Below are 17,180 nucleotides of genomic sequence, written 5' to 3'. Positions count from 1 at the left end.
GCACCTCCGATATTGAAGGGACCGAATTCCAAGAAATTTATCCAGAAACCTTTTCCTCTGAGCACGACACCGAAGCCGATCCCAAAGAGTTTTCGTATTCCCGATATCCCCAAATATAATGGAACCATGGATCCAAATGAGCATGTGACCTCTTACACGTGCACAATCAAGGGGAACGCCTTGGAAGATGATGAAATCGAGTCGGTGTTACTGAAGAAGTTTGGGAAGACTTTGTCAAAAGGAGAAATAATATGGTATCATAACTTGCCCCCAAATTCCATTGACTCATTTGCTATGCTTGCGGATACTTTCGTAAAAGCCCATGCCGGGCCCATCAAAGTCGAGACCAGAAAGTCAGACCTTTTCAAGGTCAAACAAAGAGACAACTAGATGCTCAAGGAGTTCGTGTCAAGGTTCCAGATGGAACAGATGGACCTGCCTCCGATTGCAGATGATTGGGCCGTTTAGGAATTCACTCAAGGGCTTAACCCCCGAAGTTCCTTGGCCTCTCAACAGCTGAAACAAAATTTGTAGAGTACCCGATGGTGACCTGGGTCGATGTCCACAACAGGTAACAGTTAAAGATCAGGGTCTAGGATGACCAACTCGGAGCTCCTTCTGGGTCTGTTTACCTCATCAGGGTTGATGATAGGTCTAAGAGAGCCATTGATCACGAGCCTAGATAGGTCCGGGATTGGTATAAACCATACATCGCAGACCGAAGGGGAAATGGGTCCGGGCGTCACCCCACAAGGAACGAGAAGAGAGGCGATCGAGGGCCCAGTGGCTGAGGTCTGATGAGTAAAAATGGTTTCGACAGGCCACTCGGGAGTAGGGAAGTACCGAGATTATCAGATTATAACTTATAACGTGGATGCTTCCAGCATTGTGTCAGCCATCGGGCGCATCAAAGAAACTAAGTGGACCCGACCATTACAGTCTGACCCTATCCAAAGGAATCCTAACTTGATGTGTAAGTATCATGGCACTCATGTTTACAGGACCGAGGATTGCCGACAGTTGAGAGAAGAAGTTGTACGGTTATTCAACAACTGACACCTCCGAGAATTCCTGAGTGATCGAGCCAAAAACCACTTCAGGAACAGGGACGCCAACAAATAGGTCGAACAAGAGGAGCCTCAGCACGTAATCAACATGATCATCAGAGGAGTCAATGTCCCCCAAGGACCAAATATAAAGCGCATTAAATTATCTATCACACGGGAAAGATTCATCCGGGATTATGTCCCGAAGGGAGTAATTTCGTTCAGAGACGAGGATGCCAAGGGCATCGCACAGCCTCACAATGATGCACTAGTAATATTTGTACTTATCAATAAATCTCGATTTAAACATGTGTTGATTGATCCAGGTAGCTCGGCCAACATTATTAGATCAAGGTGGTCGTAGAGCAATTTGGGTTACAGGATCAAATCGTGCCGGCAATCCAGGTGTTGAACGGATTTAACAGGGCATGTGAGACCACTAAAGGGGAGATAACCTTGCCAGTAAACACCGACGGGACAGTCCAAGAAACAAAATTCTACGTGATCGAGTGGGACATGAGATATAACGCTCTATTCAGAAGGCTGTGGGTTCACAACATGACGGCGGTACCCTCGACCTTGCACCAGGCGTTGAAAGTCCCCACACAGGGGGAGGGGGAAGGGTTCAATACGGTCTACGGAGAATAGCCGACCGCAAAGGATATGTTTGTTATTGACGAGGTAATCACAGTGCCCACGGTTTTGACATCAAGGAACGCGGAGCCGAGCAGAAAGGAAGAAATAAAATGGCAATCACTGATGCCGGCCTCGGCTGACTGGAGGAATGAGGTGCATATGAGGAGGATGATTACACTATCCCAAGATTATTCATAGCTCCTGATGACACCGACACCACCAAATCGACAGTCGAAGAGTCTGAGCAAGTCATATTAATCAAAATACCTACCGAATCGAAAGGTATACCTGGGTACGGGGTTAACCCCCGAGCTCAGGAAAAAACATATTGATTTTCTTAAAGCTAATGTAAATTGATTCACTTGGTCCCATCTTGACATGGCAGGGATCCTACCAGAGGTAACCACTCATATGCTGAGTTTGGACCCAAAGTTCCACCTGGTTAAGTAGAAGAGGAGGCCATGCTTTCATCAAGGATAAGGTATCCAAACTTCTTAAAATAGGATTCATCCGGGAAGTTTAATACCCGGACTGGTTAGCTAACATAGTGGCAGTGCCTAAAAAAGGGAATAAACTAAGAATGTGTGTAAATTACAAAGACCTAAACAAGCATGCCCTAAAGATTCTTTCCCTTTTCCTAACATCAATCGAATGATTGACACAATGACCGGGCACGAGATACTTAGCTTTCTTGACACCTACTCCGGGTACAACCAAATTCGTATGGACCCGAACGATCAAGAAAAGACTTCTATCATCACCAAATTCAGCACCTACTGTTATAATGTAATGCCGTTTGGATTAAAGAATGCAAGTGCCACCTACCAACGCCTAGTAAACCGGATGTTCGAAGAACAAATAGGGAAATCAATGAAAGTTTATATTGACGATATTTTGGTCAAGTCCCTGTGAGCAGAGGACCATTTGAAACATTTGCAGGAGACCTTTGACATACTAAAGAAATACAACGTGAAGCTAAACCCGGAGAAGTGTGCATTGGGAGTCAGATCGGGCAAATTTCTCGGGTTCATGGTATCCAATCGGGGGATCAAAATCAATCCCGACAAAATAAAGGCCATAGAGGACATCACCGTGGTGGACAACGTCAAGGCCGTTCAAAGATTGACCGAGCGTATAGCCGCCTTAGGCCGGTTCATCTCGAGGTCCTTAGATAAGAGCCATCGATTCTTCTCACTATTAAAGAAGAAGAATAACTTTACATGGACCCCGAAATGCCAGCAAGCTTTGGAAGAACTCAAATGGTACCTATCGAGTCCCTCCCCGGCTGCACACTCCGAAAGCGGACGAAAAGTTGTACCTCTACTTGGCGGTTTACGAGGTGGCGGTAAGTGGTGTCTTAGTCCGGAAGGAAGAAGGTACGCAATTTCCTATTTACTATGTTAGCAAAATTCTAGGCGAGGACGAATCAAGGTATCCTCACCTGGAAAAATTGGCGCTCACTTTGCTAAGCGCTTCCAGGAAGTTAAAGCCGTATTTTTAATGCCACCCTATATGTGTCGTGACCTCTTACCCGCTAAGGAATATCATGCACAAGCCCGAGCTCTCGGGCCAATTGGCCAAATGGGCCGTGGAAATTAACGAATACGATATCGAGTATCGACCTCAAACAGCCATTAAATCTCAGATTTTGGCAGACTTCATGGCCGACTTTACGCCGACCTTAATATCCGAAGTCGAAAGGGAATTACTGTTAACCTTAGGGATTACTTTAGGAATCTGGACCCTTTTCATGGATGGTGCCTCCAACGCGAAGGGGTCCGGGCTTGGTATTATATTAAAACCACCTATGGAAAATGTAATTAGGCAGTCTATTAGAACTGTGAAATTGACTAACAATAAGTTCGAGTATGAGGCCATGATTGCAGCTCTAGAATTGGCTAAAACCTTGGAGCCAAAGTGAGCGAAGCCAAGTGCAACTCCCTCCTCATGGTAAATCAAGTTAATGGAACGTTCGAAGTAAAAGAAGAATGTATGCGAAGGTACTTGGACAAATTTTCGGTAATCCTACACCAATTCAGGGAATGGACCCTGCAGCTTGTACCCCGAGATCAAAACAGTGAGGCCGATGAACTGGTTAACTTGGGGTCATCGGTCGATTCCTATGAATTCAGTTCGGGAGCAGTAGTCCAGCTAATGAACTCGGTGATAGAAAAAGGCCACGCCTATGTGAACTCAACGCGTTTAACATGGAATTGGAGAAACAAATACATAGACTACTTGAAGATAGGAAAATTGCTTGGTCGAAGGGGCATTGTTCAATAGGACCTTCTTTGGCCCACTAGCCAGATGCTTGGGACCAGGAGAGACCAAATACTCCATGAGAGAAGTTCACGAAGGCACTTGCGGGAACCATTCGGTAGCAGAATCCTTTGTTCGAAAACTAATTAGGGTCGGCTAGTACTGGACTGAAATGGAGAAGGATGCGAAGGACTTTGTATAGAAATGCAACGAGTGCCAAAGACACGCCCCAATGATCCATCAATCGGGAGAAATACTCCACTCAGTCTTGTCCCCGTGGCCATTTATGAAGTGGGGAATGGACATCGTTGGCCCCCTGCCATGGGAACCCGGTAAAGCTCAATTCATACTATTCATGACCGATTATTTTTCCAAATGGGTTGAGGCTCAAGCATTCAAAAAGGTCCGGGAGAAAGAAGTCATTGACTTCATCTGGGACCACATAATATGTCGATTTAGGATAACGGCCGAGACTTTTTGCGACAACAAAAAACAATTTGTCGGCAGCAAAATGAGTAAGTTTTCCGAAGATCACAAGATCAAAAAGATAATATCAATGCCTTATCACCCTAGTGGGAACGGGCATGCGGAGTCAACAAACAAGACTATACTCCAAAACCTGAAAAAGAGGTTGACCGGTTCGAAAGGGAAATGGAAGGAGATCCTGCCCGAAGTCTTGTGGGCATACCATATGATTTCGAAATCGAGAACTGGGGCCACCCATTTTCTTTGGTCTACGGAGCCGAAGCCTTAATACTAGTCAAGGTGGGAGAACCGAGCCTCAGGTTCCAGTATGCGACCGAAGAACCGAACGGCAAGGCTATGATCACGAGCCTGGAACTATTGGATAAAAGGTGGGAGGCTGCCCGGGTCCGGCTGGACACCTAGAAGCAACGAATAAAAGGGTATTACAACCGAAGAGCCAGCCTCCGACACTTTCAAGTCGGGGACTTGGTGTTGAGAAAGGTAACACTACACACCAGGAACCTCGAACAAAGGAAAACTGGGCCCTAATTGGGAAGGACCGTATCGAGTTGTCGGAATAACTGGCAAAGGCTAATATAAACTGAAAGCGGGAAATAATGTACAACTACCAAACAACTAGAACATGACGCACTTATAGCAGTACGAACTCAATTCCTTTTTAATTGTGTTATAAATCAGACTAACATATGAAGGTAATCAGTCAAGGACGTATGTGGCTATTAGGTCTGAAAGCACGTGTTGCACTCTTTTCCCCTTGAACCAGTTTTATCTCGAAGTGGGTTTTTCGGCAAGGTTTTTAACGAGGCAACGGTAAAATATGCTACCTTAGATTTAAAGACCGGTTTTAAACCAGAATTGATGATCGATAGTATCCGAGCCCTCACGTGTTTGACCTCGAATACTGGGGGCCATTACCCCCGGATTAAGATCTTTAGCAAGGGAAAAAGAAATTTTATGGGCTAAAAGCTAAGGCTTGGTGGTTAGGATTCATTGTAAGGGTCAAACGGTCATATGAACCGTGCCCATATAGTCCACTCTAGTCATGGCACAAGTTTTATGCGCCTTCAATCATGTACCTTGCATACTAAGCAATGAAAGAAATTTCTAATTTCCTTACACTTTATTACTGCGCATTTTGCTTCTTCGATCCTGGATCCTAAAGCCCACGGGCTATCCCTGCTTGGGGACTGTCAAGCCCACGGGCTACCCCTACTCGGGGACTGTCAATTCGAATGACTCGGGCTACCGAATCCCGGGGGAACCAAACCCACTAGGCGATGCCCAAATATGAAAGGCTACGGCCTCCCTAAAAAAGGCTCGGAGACGTCTGAAGTCCATAACCAGAAATTAAGGCCCTTACAAAAAATCAAAACCTACTAAAAGGTTACCCTTGGCAAAAGTATTGTCTAAAACACTTAAGCATCTTAAAAACCTTCAGTTTTACCGAGGATTTGAAGCCACAAGTAAACCAAAGTTGCATCGAAGTCAAGCTCCATTCGGACCTCTAAAAAACAGATGCTCTAGTGTTAAGGCATTAAAAACAATACGCAAATAGAAAATTACACGAAGATGCTGAAAAAGTAAAAACACGGTATTGGCAGAAAAGGGAAAATTTTGTATACTCCAAAATATATTTACAAAGGCACGATAGAACGACCTCAAAATAAACAAAAACAATATATATAAGGAAAAACTGGAAAAATACTAAGGCATCTACGCCTGGTCTTCAACGGGGCCTGACTCGTCGCCAGAACCATCGGAGCCCTCGGAACCCTTGGAGCCCTCAAAATCCTCAGAGCCCTCGGAACCCTAGGAGCCTTCGGGACCCTCAGGCTCGTAGAGCTCCTTTGCCTCGGCCTCGAGTCTCCTGGCTTCCTCAATCTCGGCCGATAGGTCAAAACCTCGAGCATGGATCTCTTCGAGGGTCTCTCTTCGGGATAGTCGCTTTATGTACTCAATATTTGTCTTTAAGCGGGCCTCGGCTACCACCACATCGGATTTATACTGGGCCACCATTTCCTCGGTGTCAGTAGAGGTTGTGTCCAATTTGGACCTCAATGTGGCATATTCTTGTTCGAGAGCTTCCCGTTCCGTGATGACCGGGTTCAGCTATGCCCGGAGATCATCATTTAGCCGAGACCACTTATCGGCTTTGTCCTTCGCCCCCTGGAGTTAGTTCTCGACCGATGCCAGCTCTGCTTTCGTAGCTTCCTTCTCCAAAGCCAGTAGGTCCAGCTTGCCCTTCCACACTTCGGTCATGGCCTTGACCTCATCCATCTCAGCCCGAAGCTGGTCGATCAGGTCTATCTTCTCTTGGACCTACAAAGTTGTGTGGTTAGTCACCACGACTAGCTCATGTTTAGCCTCAAAGATCTTTACTTTCTTAACCAGATCGGCGTGTTCCCGCTTCAGGTCGAGGCCTCCTTTTAAGCTTTTTCCAGCTCGGCCTGGAGAATCAGGAGGTCTTTGAGGGCCTCGTCCTGCTTCTCACTAAGGGCCATGTACATGTACTTCTTCTGGATCTGTTCTTTGCGCTTGAACTTAAGCTGGATAATCTCCAAGCAGTACCGGAGGAAGCTTTCATAATAAACCACTGAAGCCTGAAAACAATTAAGTTAGTATAGCACATCAAAAACCAAAGTGAGATTCACAAAAGGGTACAAAGGGCTGACGCCTTATCCGGTTCAGTGCCTGTTGCGCCTTGTTGAAGAGGCTCAACGTACCCAGTTCGTTCATCTTTGCCTGATCCTCCTCGGTCAACAGGCATCAAAGGTAGCTGACTACGCCTACTGGAGCAGATAGGACCCAGGAATCCTCCGAGACTATAAGAACGTCTGTTCTTTTGCGCTCGGGGTCCACGCTCGATGCAGGAAATTGCTTCACTAGTTTTGGGCTCGAACTCGGCATGCCCTCTCCTGATGGCGCATCCTTCTTCGGGTCCTCCAGGTGACAAAGCCCGGAAAACTCCTCCAGTGTGGCCATATCCATGCCATCGAAGAATGTGTTGAGGGTGTCATCTGGGCCCTGCACCACCTCACTTAACTTCTCTTTGCCCACTTGGGCCTCTTTGAGTATGGACTCAGTATAAAAGGGTGTCTCCACAATGTTGATGACACCGGATGCCTCCTTCGGGATAGGAGCAGCTTCCCGGGGGGCCGCAACCTCTGTCTCTCCCTCTGGTTCTCGAGTTAGAGGGGGATCGACCTCATGGTCCTCTTTCTCAGTCGTCGCCTGCTCCCCCTTGTTAAGGGTCGACCCATGATCAATAAAAAGGTCGTCGTCCTCGGGCTCGACTTTGAGCCGGTAGAGGGAATCGGGGTCCGGCACCCTGTACTTGGTGCTCTTTTTGGGCTTTCGTGTTACACCCCATATTTTCATACGTAAAAGTATATCGTAAGTCAATTGATGTAAGCTCAGAAATAAGATCATCTTTAAAAGTACATAAAGTAAGTTAATAATGTTATTTTGGAGGTTACACATATTAAAGATCATGGATAACAAGTACCAAGTGGGTTGGAAGGCTTAGAAGCTAAACAAATTAAAGAAAATAAGTTTTGTCCAAAGTCGACAAGTTGGAATATTATAACGTGTACGTTTGGAGTGAGACTAGGGTGCTTAACATGATAAGGAGGTTATTTTATGAGTTATTTTAGTCGCATGATAGTTTTGTGTTATGTTTTGAAGTCAAGCGAGTTGTAGAACAAAAGTTGGCAAAGGTCAGCACAAGTTACATTCATAAATATGCTGAAAATTAGGTCAAATATAGCTGAGCTTTTCTCTCAATGTACTTTGAATTATGGGGTGATCCACATACCAAATTGAATATCTACGAGTCTAGTTTCTAACTCATTAAACCATTTTTCGATACAACATCGGAGTACAGAGATATTCGCATTTTTGCGAGACTGCACAAGCAGCTCCCTTGGGACTCACAATTTTGGTGTAAAACTCCAGCTTGTATATAAGTCAATTCTAAGTCGTTTTAACTCAATTTTCTTAACTAAAACAGTTCCTAAACCCTCTTAGATGCTATCCAAGGGTTATCCCATGATCCTAGACTGGATCCAATGATAAACCACGCAAGTTCGACGTAAAGAATATCATGATTGCCATTAACTCCCTTTACCTCTCGTTGTGACGATTTAGGAAGTTACTTGGTGTTGAAGTGAGTTAAAGAACAGAGGGTTCTTGGTATATCTGAGGTAAGTTTCATCTTCCATAACCTAATCTGTAGTTTGTACAAGTGCAGGGTTGAATTTTGTTGGAGGATTATTGAAGAAACTAGTAACTATGAACTTGAAGTTGAGCTATGTTATGTGGGTTGTTTTTACCTATTTTAAGATACCAAATGGAATTGTAAAGGTATGGATATCATGGTGAGGATGAGAAGAAATGAATATGAAGACCATTGTGCTAGAGCATGTTTAATTGGAGTTATAATATACCCTATGAAGTGCAATAAGCACATAAGTTGTTCGATAAAATGACTAAATGAACTTCCCTATAGAATATGAAGTCGATATTGTTACCAATCCTTTGTATGATATAATTTACCATCCGTAAGAGGTGCGAAAACTTGTGCAACAACTGTAACTTCATGGATAAGGTATGTTAAGGCTATCCCTTATTTCCTTTTGGCATGATCCATATGATACAAACGAAACGAGCAAACACGCAAATTTCACAAATGACTCTATTCTTAGAAATACTAGGGGTGCCTGTGTTCTTGATTCCCCGTATGTCCTATTATTATATGGTTTGTTCATGGGTCTCAGAAAATACGTAAGTTGATAAAGTTTATTTCATGATATTAAACGAAGATATATTGATATTATGACATTCCGAGAGATCTTGTTGACTTACTTTATTATGCATTGCATTCATTTATACATGAACATTTCCCCATGATCAGATGGCATTATATACACACCACCACATGATCAGCTGGCATACGTTGATGGTTTCGCCCACTGAGGCCGAAATGATATGATGGGATGCCCTCAGAGGCTTGATGATATTATGTACGCATATACCTATGTATGATATGACATTTATATGCATATACATGACACTATAAAGGTTTTTCATGATTCACTAAGCTATTCAGACTTACAGGTTGAGTCTTTACTCCATGTTTCTTTTATGTCTTTTATATACTACTTTTCGTGGCTTACATACTCGCTACTTTATTCGTACTAATGTCCATTTTGCTCGGGGACACTGTGTTTCAACCCCGCAAGTCCTGATAGACTGGTTTCCAGTCCTCCTAGTAGGCTATCAGCTCAGCAGAAGGTGTTGGAGCACTCCACTTGCTACGGAGTTGCCTATTTGGTCAGTATGCTTTGAACATGTATTGATTGGTATGGCGGGGCCTTGTCCCGACCTTTATGATGTTTATGTATTCTTAGAGGCTTGTAGACAGATGTAATTCATATGAAAGATTTTATGACCTTGTTGGCCTATGTTTTGAATGTACAAGTGATCATATTGGTCTTATAGGCTCGTATGTCAAATGTATAAGTTTGTATTCCATGTTGGATCATCCTATGTCGCGTATTCCCTTATGTTTTATTCTAGTTATATCATGATGGCCCTTTTGGACCATTTACTCATGATGGTATGATAATAATGGTACTTGGTTGGGTAAGGCACCGGGTGCTCGTCGCAGCCCATCGGTTTAGGTCATGACAAAACTTGGTATCATAGCAGTTCTATCCTAGGGAGTCTACAAGTCGTGTCTAGTAGAGTCTTGTTTATGAGTTTGTTATGCACCACTCTTATACGCAGGAGGCTACAGGGCATTTAAAACTGTCACTCTTTCTTCTTACTCTAGATCATGTAGTAGAGCTCAGATGTATGAATTCAAACTCCTAAATTCTATTTTATTCATAATACAATGATACCAACATCTAGAAAGACAGTTGTTAAGAGATTGAATGTGGTTGTGGAAGAGTTGAGTTAGAGGAACTCAATTTTGCATCATGCTTATGATGAGTAAATGTGAGGTCTTCAGTAGATCATGTGTGTACTAAGACGTGTATACTTCTTGATAAGGATCCCTAAGGCATGAATATCTATCCGCCCATATGGTAAAAAGCAACAAGAGAATCATAAGGTAGATACTAGTTTCAACAAGTAAAAGAAGCAAGGCGAAGAAGGGTAGGGGGTAACCAGTTAGTGAAGATTATCAGTATTTACAATTTTGGCAGAGAAATATAAGTATTTTGAGTTACGTTCAACAGTAATAGAGATATATACAATTGTCCACATCCATCTCTGTTATGCCCTATGGTAGCTAACAGATATAGTTTAAGAGGAGGATGGGATATCAGGATTCAACTGGGGTTAGAGTAACCCAAAATGGTAGATGGATTGTTAGTGTTAGCTAACAGTTCCGAAGGATATTGCAAACGTGGTAATAATTCTACTTGTGAGACACCCAGATGGTGCACTCTAGAATAGTACAGTCAGATATGAATAGTAGAACGTTTAGGAATTTCAAAAGATATGCAGTGGAATGCTAAAAGGGATAAATATTTACCTTAGTATGACTCTCGCCCCTAGTAAAAAGAGGCTGTTAGGCGACCTGAAGAGACAATGAGATGGAGCAAGGGGAGATAAAAGTGAAAGAATATTTTGTTGAAGTTTTCATAATAAAGTGATAGACAGAAATATTAGCCGAAGAATAAGAAGAGAGTAAATGAAACATTATGAGTAAGGTGTGATAAATGAGTGATAACGGTAAATTAAATTATGACAAAGTCTATTGTCTTTGTCAAGAGGTGACAAGCCTTGAGACAATAAAAGTGAAGGAAAAGACAAGAGGTGACAGACCTTGAGACATGAGTTGGTGAATCGAATGTGATTACCAGAAGGCTAAGTTAGACCCCCAGAGTAATAGAAATCAGTATGGGCTAGTGAACAAGATAAACTGAACATGAATTGGGGACCGAAGGATTTGATAATCCTCGACATCGTGAGAATTTTAGAGCTAGCGTTCCAGCAATAATAGAATGGACAACAAAAGAATAACCTTTAAAGTTCATTCAGGAAGACTCTTCCCTAAAGCAAGCATTGTGAGTAGAGTTAAGATTAAGGGACTAAGTGTGCTAGTTACACTAGGTGTCACCCTCGTGAGTAAGAAATTTTGTTATCCTTGGTACAAAATAGTTATAGCAAAGTGAATAAGAGTCAGTGAAGATGTGAAAAGATGCCAAAGATGAAGAGAGGGGGGAAGATGGTGTGATATGGTATTAAGTAGGAGTTATATGGTTCAGGTAACTATGGAACAGTAAGGGAAGAATGTGGTAAAAAGGCAAAAGGAATGAGATTGCATTTATTTAGATTCTACAAATATGTTACGACTCTAGAACATTATGCAAACATGACACCGGGGAGAGGCAGTAAGGGTTCCTGCCCGGGATGTTATTGATATATAAGTATGAATGAACACTTGATACATAAGGATCCAGTGTAAGAGGTAAGTTAAGACAAAGGAAATAACCCAAGAGAGATTAAGCAGAATATAGTTATGGCTAGATAAGAGGATACAAATAAATCAATAGATCGTGCAAGATAAACATAGTGAATCCCAACATAGGGAATTCAATCTCACAGATATGACATCGTGATCCTTGAGAAATATTCAGATAGGAGTTGGGGTAATTAAAGGTACCGTTTAGGTGTTACTGAAATAAAAGAGAGTGCCACTAGGGAGATATTCAAAATTTCAATTCAGAAGTAACCTTACGAGCTCAAGAATGCGGAGGTAAGTAACTAAGGATACTTATGGGCGTGTACGAACATAAAAAAAATCCTTCGGGTATACGATGTAATAAGCTCGCTGTTGCACTCTATTTTGTACTAGTCAAGACAGAATTCAACTTATGATTTCTCTGTTATTGATGGAAGAGAGTCGCCACCTAATATTTAATGGTATACTAGGGTACCTATTTAATTACTAAGTTATGTTCATTATTGATCTGCGAACCGGTGAGATTATGGATAAGGGTTTTTGTTCTTCTAAGGGGAAGGTGTTAGACACCTCTTAAAATCTACCTGAGATAGCTTCATAGGACTTAGACTAATTTTAAGGGGTTAGTTATTTACACTATGCTTAATTATTACTAAGGCATGGTTTACGACATGTTAAAAGGAGTACATATAAGATTTAGAAGGGGCGTGGGATTATAAAAGAGTTATTGAAGGTTAAGAGAGTTTTGAAAGTGGTTTATATTTTAAAGCTTGAATTAAGAAAAGTGATTATCATTGAAGAAACCAAATATTTGTACAAATTTTCAGAAAATATACATAAGAATAGCGATTCCAAATGTACCTTGATTTTTCTTAGAAATTCTGAAGAAGGTGATTCTTTGAAAAAATTTTTGGGTGATCGTTCGTTACTGCTTTTTTATGAAAATCTAGTTTCATTCCTTGTTAGTGAAAATCAGTGATTCTTTCCTAATTTCTTTTTGAAAACGGGCTGTTGTTTTTGATTAAAGGTCTAGGCTTCAAAAACATCTTTAATAAAAGGTGAGTATACAAGATGAGCAAATTATAATTAACAGGATGGCGAAGATTAATTACTAGCTATTTCCTTTGAAGTCCTATATTAATTAAGTTTTGCCTATGTTTCATGTAATACTAGAGCATGAAAGTAAAGTACATAATCTAATATATGAGTGTTAATACATGATAATTAAAATGCGATAAGACAACAAAGGCAGTAGGCGAAAGATAATAAAGGCAGTAAACTAAGCTATGAAAATAATGAATAATAACGAAAGAAGTAGGGAGAGAGGACTGGATTCTGATTATTGGGCCTTAATAAGGTAGGCCCAGTAATTTGAGAGGCGCGGCTATAGCAAGGCTGGACTCTTCAAAGGTGCAACAAGACTAGTTTGGGCTTGAGTTCCTTAGGAACTCAACAGGCCTAAATGTACACATGCCCAAAAAGAACAAAGAAGGTCATTAGAAGATATATTTCTCATTCTCAGCATATTCAAATATACATGACATGAAGATAGACAAATAATTGAAACAAGAAAATAATCAATACTGTGGGAAATTATACTAATGTGGTGATTCTACTTAGCAAATAATTCACATTAAATTTTTTTTGTTATCATTAAATACTAAACCCCTAAAGAACTAAATACGTCAATGAATTAAGGTTTAAGGAGGAAGCTCTACCCAAGGTCGATGCCCCCTTTGGATCCCCCGACACTTCAAAGTTCCCAAGGGATTCAAAGTCCAAGGCAATGCTTGTGCCCTTAAACACTAACCACATATTTTCCTTACGGGTTTAAATGCCAATAAGGACCTTTCAATGTAAACTAAATGCCATAGCATAGCCTACCACAAAATATACTTTCAACACTTCAAAGGCAATGCTTGTGCCCTCCTAAACATCACAAACATATTATAAAATTCTAAATTTAGAGAAAAGCTATACTCCAAGGAAAGGTAAAGCTATACAAGAACATCTCAGCATATATAGAGTTTTCAAAGATATCTATGACATGATCAACTTTTCAATATGTATGCAATTTATAGACTACAACATGGAATCCCTAAGGATTTCTACAAATCATACTCCTAACAAATCATCAAGTTCAGATAACATCAGCCATGATCGTTATGAGACTTTAGGGGTTAGACTTGGTTTTAAAGTTATCAAAAGAGAAAGGATTAGGGCAATTCTGGACAGGATATGTAATCAGGAACTAAACAAGAGCATGCAGTATTCAGTCAGATACTTAAACACTTCAAATGCAGTAATGATTCTTATGCAAATAGGGGAAACTTTACACATTTTGTAGGATTAGTTTAAGCAAAAGATTACAGATAAGGGAAAGACACTACATCATGTTAGGTTTAACTTAAAACTTAGTTCTAAGTTAGTACATGAATACAGGGATGATCATGCTTCTTTTTTTACAAAGTTACTACTTAACAAGGATAGAATAACTAGGTTCTTTGAAAGATGAAATGCATGCCAGCTTTTCAAAAGATGAATAATTACCCTAACGATAAGAGATAAGAGACATGACACCAAGTAAGCATGCACCTGAGGGTTTTGATTAATCAAGAAAATAGTTAAGTTTAGTATAACCAATTATCAGTCTTTATAACAAAGAGAAAGGAACATAATCATGATCACATTATGAGGAAGGATGTCATAACTTTAACAGGTGTGTACAATAGGATACTGGGAGAAGAGAGGAGAAGTTTAGTTCAAACAAGATTTGTTTAAATAGAAACACAAGCAACTAAGCAAATGAAAGGCCATAATAGCAACCTAGAAACAGTCTAACAGACATAAGCATGGAAGTAGTATATAAACACTTGGAGTTCCTATTTAAGGTTGAAGGATAGGAGATATAAACTAAAACACCTTAAGATTCATTCAATCATAGTTATCAGAATGTAAGTTCAATTTCAAAACTCACAAGCTACCGAGATGCAACATGCAAGGATGAGATCATGACAATAAAGCTATAAAGTTCATGTGAACATGAACATATAACAACTTAAACACGTAGACTGTTGGAAATTCAGAAAGTAAGATCAACAAGAATCAATTATGTAGTTTAATCAACCAGATTTAAAGACTCATAGCAAGACAACTAATCATAAGTTGTCATTAAACAAACAGAGCACAAGTATTGACATATTAAACACCATAAAACAATTGTAATATACAGAACCTAGCTTAGCATGCTTATAGTATTCAAATAAAACGAACAGAAAAGAAGAATGAGAAAGCTGCTGACCTTTTTGAGAGCAGCAGACCAAACGAGAGCTCTTTTCAGTTGCATAAAATCACAAAAACCTAGAGTTTAGACCAGCGATAGTACTCAGCAAAAAGAAAAGAAAAGCAGTAAGAAACCTAAAGCTTGGAATCCTAAACCTTTCAGTGTTTGTGTGTGTGTTTCTCTTCAGTATTAGATAGTTGGTTCGTGATGTTAGTTGGTGGTTTCTTCAATGTTAGGTATGTGGTAGATGAGAACATTAAAGGCTTCTATTTATATTTCCATTAAGGCCATAGTGTTCAGAGGATTCAAAATAATAGTGGAAAGTGACGAAACATTTACGATAATAGCAAGATTGGGTGAATTTGAAAGAGAATAGAGGGAAACATAGTGAATATTTTTACTTGAGAAGGGAGATTAATCGTTGAAGGCAGAGGACCATTGATTAAACTCTATTGTTAGAGGTCACTGAGTTTGACCTCTAGACATCGAATCCTCATGATGAACTCTGAGAAGGAACTCCAGGCTTGCTCCGATTTGACAAAGCACGAAGGAACATCAGAGATTTGATGTTGCGTCTTTGGGTCTAGGGCTTCAGGATTCAGAGGTTTGAATTCTTTGATTGAAAAAGGAATTTACAGCAGGATTCATGGACTTTAGGAGGCAAGAGGTGATTTCAGGCTTTGCTTTGAAAGATCATAACTCAGGTGATTTGAGTTTTCATATTTAAGTCTAGGGTTAGGCTTTGGGGATTTCGAATTTGTGTGATGTAATGAGAATGGAATCGGCGAGATTCGCGATTAGGGAAGATAGAAAGGATGAATTCATGGTTAATTTGGTTACCTTGCATGGATTTGTACAAGGTCCTGTGACTGATGGAGGCTGGAGAGATGAAAGACAGAAGAGAAAAAAGGGAAAGGGGAGGCAGTTGTGAATATGCAAATGAATTAGGGTTGCCAGGGTTAGACCGTTTGGTTTCTGGATTAAAGAGGTAAGGAAAGATCTGGGTTGTTGATCTTTTAGATCAATGGTCCTAACATTTTAGGATTAAAGCATTTTTGGAGCCAAATTTTGGTGTCCGTTGGATTCTAGCAATCCAATGGTTTGAATTAAATGGTCTGAGTGTTTTTCAATTAAAGAAAAAATAGAGTGAAAATCATGGGCCATTGATCAAGATATGAACGACCCAGATGTCTTTGTGCCTCTTCTCTGAGTGAGAGAAGTGAGTGATGTGGCGCGCTCTCATTGGCTAAGAGAGGGTGTCACAAATCACCAAGGTGGCAAATGAGATGGGTGTTTGGACTGGGTCATTTCGGATTAGGCCTTGTATTTGGACTAAAAATCATTTAAAAGGTAGCCACTTTGTAATTAATAAGAGAATTGCAATCGAAGCCTTTTAGTTTTTTTCCCTTTTGAAATTAATTTAAATAAACTTAATTATTTTCAATAAAATATAGTAAAAATTATAATTGTTAAATACTACTAATTATTGTAATTAATTGATTATTTGTAAAAATACTTCACTAGGACAATAATTTTGATTTATTGAAATAGTAAATTAATTACTAATTTTAAGAAGTAATTTATTGAATTAATTATAAAACATACGTATAGAAATTATATTAATAAAACATACCAATATATTGTGATGATACGGCGAGATGGAAGATTGGTCACTCATGGCAGCTTGAATTTTGCGGCCTGATTTGAATGATTCGAAGTTTTGAGCTCGCTGATCGTCTTGAGCTGGGATCTTAGGCCTGCTACTGTGTTGGCTGTCCCCATAACGTTTGTAGTTTGGTCTGCTGCTAAGCAAAAGTTCTACGCTGCGGTGTTTGTTCCTACAAAATAAATGAAATACACGCATACCAATATATTGTAATGCATAATATATGAAGATGTGATGTAAATGATGTAGGAATGATGATGCTTCGCTGCCGGCGAGCCTTTTATTTGGGATTGGGATGTTGGGATACTTGATCCTGACTCGATTTGTTAA

The sequence above is a fragment of the Nicotiana tomentosiformis genome, chromosome 12 (genome assembly GCF_000390325.3).
Source record: "Nicotiana tomentosiformis chromosome 12, ASM39032v3, whole genome shotgun sequence".
Lineage (NCBI taxonomy): Eukaryota > Viridiplantae > Streptophyta > Magnoliopsida > Solanales > Solanaceae > Nicotiana > Nicotiana tomentosiformis.
The sequence above is the reverse complement of the archived record's forward strand: the minus strand, read 5'-3'. Positions refer to the sequence as shown.